A 10193-nucleotide genomic window follows, 5' to 3' on the forward strand; every position below is an offset into this window, starting at 1 on the left:
TGGAAGGTAGGAGACGAGATACTGGCAGAAGTAAAGCTGTGAGGACGGGGCGTGAGTCGTGCTTGGGTAGCTCAGTTGGTAGAGCACTTGCCCGCGAAAGGCAAAGGTCCCGAGTTCGAGTCTCGGTCCGACACGCAGTTTTAATCTTCCAGGAAGTTTCATATCAGTGCACGTGAAAATCTCATTCTGTAATGAAGTCTGCCAGAAAGAGGTACTGATTGCTGATTTTCATTCCAAAATTCGACCCTGAGTAGAACGACACAAGCTTGCTGATCGCCACACTATTCGCTCGTGTTTTCGCTAAATGTCGAATGGTAGCGTTCGCAGATAATTCCCCAAGGGATTGAGACGTCTGACATAGTAATGTTACCTTTGTTTGCGCCTAGTACTCATCTTAGGATTCCGACATACGAATATTGTGTCGTAACTGACACTGTTTCCAATTTGTGAGCGAAGGGTCCGTGCGTAGTATAGTTCAGCGCTTACGTTGCTCTTAACAATGGGGAAGAGAGGGGCAAGGATGAAACCTGACGCCGGGACTTAGCCTGCTCCTGTCGCAAAGCACCCAGAGGGCCGCCGGGCTTAACGCACCAATCTGATGCACGTATCACGATCGATAGACTGACACGAACCTATCACGTGACATGCTCTTGAACACGATTGGGTTTTAAACTACATCAGCAGCGAATAATCTTCCGATCACGAATTTTACATTACTTCCTCTTCGTCTGTTAGATAAATACTTAAGTGAGAAATTTTGTCTACCCTAGCATTCGAACCCGGCTACCTGCGTATCGAGAGGCATCGCAGCAGTGCGCGTTAACATCGGTTGCGGGTGTTGGTAAGAGTTTTGGAACATTTTTACGTGGAATTATGAACAGTACGAACAATGAACTCCAAAATCTCACTTCAAATGCAGCTCCCAAACGCTACAAGGAGCAAAGTGAAACAGAATATCCACTGCACCAATAACAGACAACCACAGTTCCGACACAAATCTACACTACTGGACATTAAAATTTCTACACTACGAAGATGACGTTCTACAGACGCGAAATTTAACCGACAGGAAGAAGAAGTTGTGATATCCAAATGATCAGCTTTTCAGAGCATTCACACAAGGTTGGCGCCGATGGCGACACGTACAACGTGCTGACATGAGGAAAGTTTACAACCGATTTCTCATACACAAACAGCAGTCGACCGGCGTTGCCTGGTGAATCGTTGTCGTGGTGCCTCGTGTAAGGAGGAGAAATGCGTACCATCACGTTTCCGACTTTGATAAAGGTCGGATTGTAGCCTATCGCGATTGCGGTTTATCGTATCGCGACATTGCTGCTCACGTTGGTCGAGATCGTGCAACCACGTCTCGATCCCTGAGTCAACAGATGGGTACGTTTGCAAGACAACAACCATCTGCACGAACAGTTTGACGACGTTTGCAGCAGCATGGACTATCAGCTCGGAGACCATGGCTGCCGTTACTCTAGACGCTGCATCACAGACAGGAGCGCCTGCGATGGTGTACTCAACGACGAACCTAGGTGCACGAATGGTAAAACGTCATTTTTCGGATGAATCCAGGTTCTGTTTACAGCATCGTGATTGTCGCATCCGTGTTTGGCGACATCGCAGTGAACGCACATTGGAAGCGTGTATTCGTCATCGCCATAAAAATGGTTCAAATGGCTCTGAGCACTATGGGACTCAACTGCTGTGGTTATCAGTCCCCTAGAACTTAGAACTACTTAAACCTAACTAACCTAAGGACAGCACACACATCCATGCCCGAGGCAGGATTCGAACCTGCGACCGCAGCACTCGCACGGTTCCGGACTGCGCGCCTAGAACCGCGAGACCACCGCGGCCGGCCGTCATCGCCATACTAGCGTATCATCCGGCGTGATGGTATGGGGTGCCATAGGTTACACGTCTCGGCCACCTCTTGTTCGCATTGACGGCACTTTGGACGTTACATTTCAGATATGTTACGATCCCTGCGAAACCCTACATCTCAGCAGGATAATGCACGACCGCATGTTGCAGGTCCTGTACGGGCCTTTCTGGATACAGAAAATGTTCGACTGCTGCCCTGGCCACCACATTCTCCAGATCTCTAACTGAAAACGTCTGGTCAATGGTGGCCGAGCAACTGTCTCGTCACAATACGCCAGTCACTACTGTTGATGAACTGTGGTATCGTGTTGAAGGTGCATGGGCAGCTGTACCTGTACACGCCATCTAAGCTCTATTTGACTCAATGCCCAGGCGTATGGAGGCCGTTATTACGGCCAGAGGTGGTTGTTCTGGATACTGATTTCTCAGGATCTATCCACCCAAATAGCGTGAAAATGTAATCACATGTCAGTTCTAGTGTAATATATTTGCCCAATGAATACCCGTTTATCATCTGCATTTCTTCTTGGTGTAGCAATTTTATTGGCCAGTAGTGTATATCTACATCTATACTCCGCGTGCTACCTTTCGGTGTGTGGCGGAGGGTATATCGTGTACCACTGTCACTTCCCCCTTTTCCTGTTCCAGTCGTGAATGGTTCGCAGGGATAACGATTGCTGGTAAGATTCCGTGTGAGCTCGAACCTGTCTCATTTTACCTTCACGATCGTTTTGCGAGATTTATGTAGGAGGAAGTAATATATTGGTTGACTCTTCTAGGAAAGTACGCTCTTGTGATTTTACCAGTAAATTACACTTTGATGCAAAATGCCTCTCTTGCGGCGTCTGCCGCTGGGGTTAGCAGAGCATCTCCGTACGCTTTCGCGCTTGCTAAATGAACCCATAACGAAATGCATTACTCTTCCTCGGATCTTCTCTATTTCCACTGTCAATTCTATCTGGAACGAATCCCACACTGACGAGTAATATTTAAGTGCTAGTCCAACGAGGGTTTCCTAAGCTACCTCCTCTGTGAGTGGATTACATGTCCTGAGAATTTTTCCAATGAATCTCTGACCGACTTCTTCCTCACCCGCGATTAGTTTTATACTCCTAGATATTAACTTTTTTATGGATGTAATTGCTTCCAGTGATTCCTCTGCAATGGTGTAATTACACAATAATGGGTCATTTAGCTGTATGGAAAAAACTACGTAGTAAAAGTAAGTCCCTTCACCACAATAAATTATCGTACCCCACAGCCAGCAGACACCAACCAAAAAAAAACGAAAAAAAGGCTAAGACAGATGGCATAGCGGCCGGGACACGGGACCAGTATTCCGTAGGTCCATATTTACATTTTCTCCAGTTTCCTTAAATTGTATTAGGCGGATGCCGTTTCCTTTGAAAAAAAGGTCACGTCTGATTTCCTAGCTGGTCCTTTTGCAGCCCGACCCTGTGCTCCAGCACTAACGACTACGAAATCGACGAGACGTAAAATTCTAGTCTTCCTTTCTTTCCAGCGATGGGGAATACAGCCTCACTAGCGGGATGAAGAATGTTGCTACAACCATCTAGAAGCATATGCTGAACCCTTGTGTCGCTTTATGTTAACAACTGAGCAAGATGGGGCAGTGGTTAGCACACTGGACTCGCATTCGGGAGAACAATGTTTCAAATTACCGTTGGGCCATACAGATTTCGATATTCCTTCATTTCGCTAAATCGCTTTACACAAATCCCGTTTTGATTCCGTTGTAAGAGTACGGCAAATTTCCTTCCCTATTCCAAGCTTGTGCTTCATCTCTAATGACCTCGTTGTCAACTGGACGCTAAACACTAATCTTCTTGTAAATATTTGTATGCTGAAACTTACAGCCGTTTGTAGGAACCGAACCTTGAGATACATAATCTGCCGTTGAACGTATGAATGACGACGCAAGCTCTGACTAAATGGACGCAAGTACATAGCATAAAATTAGATTCAAAGAAATCACGAGTAATTTCATTAGTTCACCCAAAGCTGATGAGCCCCCTCTTCTGCGGTTGCTCGCTCCCTATGGCAACATGTTGCTGTATCAGCAACTTAGAGGAACAGCGTTCTAATAATTGATAATCATTTTAATTAGGTTGAGAATATTGTAACTTGCCCATAAAACTGCTTTTTCTACATTCTTTGGTACGTTCGGATCGTAATCAACTTGCGGATGTTGTAGCTCATCTTATTTTCCGTGCTAGCAAAGAAAAATTGAAGAGAAGCTCCGCCTTATGCTAGCCTCCATTTGTTTATTTTTTGCTGTACCGAAACGTGTTCCAGCACTTTGAGCTATCTTCGGTGGTTCTGTCAGACGGAATAACAAACAAAAACCCACTGAAGATATCACAGAAACTCTAACAGCAATCGTAGAGATGCCTGTCAATCAGTTTTCACTTCTGAAACTTGGTTAAGTACGACGCGAGCACCATGAACTCCCGACGACTCGAGCTAACCGTGAACGATCACGTATGAGACTGCTACAGCATTTGCCTTTTTGACCATTATATAACCTTGATAGGTCTGGTTGTATGTGATCCGACACATCAGTCGTCAAGTGTCTCAGACATCTGATTTTTCTGGTATGCTGCCTGTACTCTGTTGACAAAACAATAATGTTCCCGGAATTTTCAACATAGGATTATACAGCCAACCAGTTGCAAATAACTGTTAGGCACATTGACCTAGGTTTCGACACCTACTAAAGGTGTCTTCATCTGAATGAAATTTTGATAAATCCTACAAAATAATACATAGAAAATTAAGTATGACAAAAAACACGTTAACCAAGATGACGGTTTTTAAGATCGTACAAAGGTTAATTATGCAAAATTACATTGCTAAAAAGCAATGGTCAGAACTTAGAGCAACTATGCTCAAGTCAAAAGTGAAATAAAACGTTACAGCCTTTGCACGTGTGCCTAGCTAGGAACATGAGACTGATGGAGCCAGTGGCTTACATTGCTGCCACGAAAACAATAGAAGTTGCACCATCTATCACGGGCGGACAGTGACATGTGCCCATTTGAAACATTGTAACAGAAATAATTGACAAAGACGACAGTTAATTTTAAAAATAAAATATGAAGGAAGAGAGCTTAATATCTTTTTGAAAATACACGGTAGTCAAGCAGATTAAGTATAACTAAGAGCCATCTGTTAGGTTTTACAGAAATTACTTTTACGTAAAGGACAGAATGATATAGAAAAATTTTACAAACAGCTGTACAATCCAGAAAATATTTACATGAGGTAACTTCAGTAGCACATATCTATGAGATTCGAAGAAAATTATGTTTCGGAACCAGAATCAGAAAATATAGTAAAAATGGAGGAATCAAAATTCAACTAGCAGTGGACTGAAATCATTGTAAAAAATGTTGTTACGTAGTTGTAACTGCTTATTGAGGATGAGGCGTCGTTCTTAGAAATATGCTTTAAAACCTCCAGCTCTTCTAGTACATCGAGCCCATGACCTTTCTTTTCTCTATGTAAAATGGAAATTTCTTCCACGCATTTCGGTCTGCGTCTGGAAATTAAAAACTGTAAGTTCTCGTAATTCTTCTACGTTGCTCTAATGCTTCTCTGGGACGACATATCCGGCAGTGTATCTAAGACACAGCAGACGATGAAACTATTCCTGCTGTAATCTGTCAGTACATCATGACATAGTAAAAATTGCTTTTATTACCGTCCTAACAGCAAAGCCTTCATTATCTCTTGTCACAATACTTTTCTCTTTCTCCTTCCCATGTCTCTTTCATTTTTTGTTCCTTCGCATAATTTATTATACCTTAGCTATTTTCTCTTCGTTTGCAATTGTGCATAGTCTGAACTCACAATTCATGCCACAATTCAGCCTAACAGAATTCTGCCTAACCGTGTAATTCAAAATACTGTTGGACAGACAGTTCACATCACTTCTTAATTTTTCTGACGCTCAGCACTTAGGACGAGAGCCTTTTTGTGCAAAGAAACTTCTTTTTACGAAAAGTGGTCATAGCTTTCTTGTGGTAAAGTAATTAAAGAAATACTATAAGTTTCGAACGGCAGCCGATTTCTGATCTCTGAGGATTTCACGGCTTAATTGATAGATGATACGGTATGATTGCTCGCAGAGTAATCTCGGCTAGAAGCCCGAAAAAATGCCATCAGAGCAGTTTAGTTTTTCTTTGCAAATATCTTTTAAAGGAATAACTGAGTGAATGCAGAAAAATATCTCGTTTGGAGTGTTGCGGAGTTCCTTTTTATTTAATAGTTCCTCCCCTCTCACTTTATCGAGACGGGATTTGAGTTAAACGAGCCTCAAAAACAAGATTGAGTCTTGCCCCACTGTTCGCAACCTTATTAATAACGCTTCTATCCCAGAGGCTGTTAAAGCTGCCTCATGCGCTCTCTACCTTCATTCCAGTGTATTTCAAAATTCCCATTACTTCTCTGTCGGTTTTCTTGCCGTTTTAGCTCTAAAAGATAATTCAAACTTTCCACTGCTTCCTCCATCGTAATCATTGTGAGATAAATGTCTAAACTCACTGTGTGTTGGGATTTCCCATGAAAGTCCATTACAGACATTAACATTGTCTCTGTAACCGAACGTACTCACGACCTTTGTATGACATCAGTACGATGTAGATCGGCTGTCTGCTATACAAGGTGTAACGGATATAAGTGTAAATTTTTTGTCTGCATCTAACAATCTTCCCGCAAACACGTTACATAATTTACTACCTGGTGTTTCCTACACGTTCGTAACTGCACCACTAAGTGAACTACGGCCGTCAGTAAAGACTAACAATTTTGCGTCCTCGTGTCCACACTTCTACACCTGACTTGCTGCCCAGAGGGAAATAAGGGTAACTGGACTGGTCTTGCACTTATAGAGGGCTATTCAAAAGGAAGGAACGCATTTCAAACATTTATTGCTTCCAAATTACAAAAGACAGAAACACAATTCCAACGTTCCTGGAAAGAGAAACTTTCAAATTCTTGTGCATTCTATTCATGCATCATGTCTTACACGACAAATATCAAAACGATGGCTCATTGCCGGCCGCTGTGGCCGAGCGATTCTAGGCGCTTCAGTCTGGAATCGCCCTGCTGCAACGGTCGCAGGTTCATATCCTGCCTCGGGCATGGGTGTGTGTGATGTCCTTAGGTTAGTTAGGTTTAAGTAGTTCTAAGTTCTATGGGGCTGATGACCTGAGATGTTAAGTCCCATAGTGCTCAGAGCCACTTGAACCATTTGATGGCTCATTTCCTGTCATAAACGAAGCAGCTGGTCTCTCGTTATTGAATTCACAGTGCCAAAAATGCGATGTCGCAGACTTTCAAGAGTGTCATGCATAGGGAGGATAAAAACGCGGTCTTTTGTGTAACCCCACAAACAAAACTCACAAGGTGTGAGGTCTGAAGACCTGGGAGGCCACCGGCGATGAAGTACATCTTGCGCTCCTCCTCTTCCATGGATTCATGTCAGCAAGGGTCCGCCCCGAAGTCTGAGTGGTCAGCGAGACGGATTGCCGTCCTACGGGCCCGGGTTCGATTCCCGGTTGGGTCGGGGATTTTCTCCGCTCAGGGAGAGGGTGTTGTGCTGTATTCATCATCATTTCATCCCCTCCCGGCGCGCAGGTCGCCCAATGTGGCGTCGAATGTAATAAGACCTGCACCAAGGCAGCCTTACCTGCCCCACAAGGGGCCTCCTGGCCAATGACGCCAAACGCTCATTTCCATTTCCATGTCAGCAGGGGATTGTTCAAGCTGGTGGAGGCACTGTAATGGTGCGGGGCATGTGTAGTTCGAGTGATATGGGACTCCTGATACGTCTAGATACGACTCTGACAGGTGACACGTACGTAAGCGTCCTGTCTAATCACGTGCATCCATTGATGTCCATTGTGCATTCCGACGGACTTGCGACATCCCAAACGTCCAGAATTGCTACAGAGTTGCTCCAGGAACACTCTTCTGCGTTTAAACATTTCCGCTGGCCTCCAAACTCCCAAGACATGAACATTATTGAGCATATCTGGGATGTCTTGCAACGTGCTGTTCGGAAGAGATCTCCAACTCATCGTACGCCTACGGATTTATGGACAGCCCTGCAGGATTCATTGTGTCAGTTCCCTCCAGCACTACTTTAGACGTTAGTCGAGTCCATGCCACGTCGTGTTGCGGCATTTCTATGTGCTCGCGGGGCCCTACACGATATTAGGCAGGTGTACCACTCTCTTTGGCGTTTCAGTGTACATGCGACCCACATAACTGTGTCAGGACATCGTCAGAAGACATCGAATTTACACAATGAAAGGTGGCGCGAACGGTGCCAGGTATCTTTGACTGGTGAGACACTTGTAACGTACAGGGTTAAATACGCCGACGGAAAAAAATCGTTACATCAAAAAATAATTCAATTACAGTAATGAAATTTCGGGAATACATTTGTCTAGGTAAGGTCATAGGTTATCGTAAGAACGTGGTAAGCCATTGCAAATGTGAAACACTGGTACATTAATAACAGCCAGAATCTTGAAAACAAACATGCAAACGTGTATGCGTTGAGTTGAACAGGTGTCGGATGTCAGTTTCTGGAAAGGAGCTCTACGCCTGTTGAACTTAGTCGGTCAATACTGGGACGGTTGATGTTAGTGGACGACACTGGGGCCCGATGATGTCCCATTTGTCTCGACTGGAGACAGACCTGGTGACTGAGGAGGCCATGGTAATGCTGAAACTCTGCAGACCATGTAGGGGTACAACAGCGGTACGTGGGCGAATGTTATCCTGCTGGAAAACACCTTCTGGAATTCTGTTCTTGAATGGCATCACAACAGGTAAAATCGCCAGATTGACATACATATTTGCAGTCAGGGTGCGTGGGATAACCGCGAGAGTGCTACTGCTGTCATACGAAATCGCACCCCAGACCATAGCTCCAGGTGTAGGTGTAGCGTGTCTAGCACGCAGACTGGTTTTCTGGAGGCTTTCTTCTTGATTCCTTCTAACCGATACACAGTCATCACTGGTACAGAGGCAGAACCAACTTTCATCAGAAAATAGAACAGACCTCCACACTGTCCAGTGAGCTCCAACTTGACACCACTGAAGTCGCAAATAGCGGTGGTTTGGGGTCAGTGGAATGCACGCTACAGGGCGTCTGGCTCGGAGCTGTCCTTCAAGTAACCGATTTGTAACGGTTCGTTGTATCACTGTGGTGCCAACTGCTTCTCGAATTGCTGCTGCAGATGCAATAAGATGCGCCAAAGCCATACGCCGAACACGACTGTATTCCCTCTGGCACTGCCACATGGTCGTCCGGAACCCGGTCTTCTTGTGACCGTACATTCTTGTGACCACCGCTGCCAGCAATCACGTGCAGTGTCTACATTCCTGCCAAGCCTTTCTTCAGTATCGCAGAAGGAACATCGAGCTCCTCTAGCACTATTACACGACTCGTTCAAACTTAATGAGGTGTTCATAACGGCGTTTTTGTCGCCTTACAGCCATTCTGGACTAATATCATCTCACCACAAGCTATCTCAAAGGTTACTGATGCTCACAACTGTTACAGCATGTATTTAAAGCAAACCTGATTTGCATCCTCATAAAGGCGCTACTAGCGCTACTCTGATACAACTAGCATAAAATTTGGAGAGATATCTTCTTTCGGTGTAGAAACACGCCTACCAACTTTCATTTCTGTCACACAACTCCATTTTGGTGTTGCGATTTTTCTCCCGTCACTGTATCTTAGTTGGCAGACAGTAGAAGATGATACCTAATACTCCGCGGAGACCTTAATAAAAATATTCAAGAATTAAAGATAAACGTTGGCTAACAATGGAACATACAAAAGTGTAGATATAAGCATTTATTTGTACCATGCTTCATCCATACATGGAATGAAAAGAAAATTGGAAATATGCTACAAGAAATAATGTCCTTTACCATGCAGCCTATAGAGACTGCCAAATTACTGATGCAAATGTCGACGAAAAGAACGATGAAAATTGTTGACTGTTGTGCAAAGGATCTGTTTGGGTGATCAATTTGGGTAAAACATGGATTAAGTAGACAGATTAGCATTTAATTCCTTAAGCTAGTGGATGTAATGGAATTAGCATCAGCAATGGGAAGGCTGCCAGCTCAGACTGCCTTTCTAGGACCGGCGAATATTTCTGCCAGAGGACGCCACGTTCTCAGCTTCGGTTTGATGGAAGACCACAGTTCCGGACTCCCGTATAGTCCCTACACAACTGCAGTTAGCA

At 44.3% G+C, this 10193-nt stretch overlaps 1 non-coding gene across 1 annotated transcript; it reads left to right on the top strand.

Moving 5' to 3' along the window:
- Positions 1-60: 60 nt before the first annotated feature.
- On the top strand, positions 61-137 carry Trnas-cga (transfer RNA serine (anticodon CGA)). Its single transcript has one exon. It is a non-coding gene; the product is annotated as a tRNA-Ser (tRNA).
- The last annotated feature ends 10056 nt before the right edge of the window (positions 138-10193 follow it).

The sequence above is a fragment of the Schistocerca serialis genome, chromosome 3 (assembly GCF_023864345.2).
Source record: "Schistocerca serialis cubense isolate TAMUIC-IGC-003099 chromosome 3, iqSchSeri2.2, whole genome shotgun sequence".
Lineage (NCBI taxonomy): Eukaryota > Metazoa > Arthropoda > Insecta > Orthoptera > Acrididae > Schistocerca > Schistocerca serialis.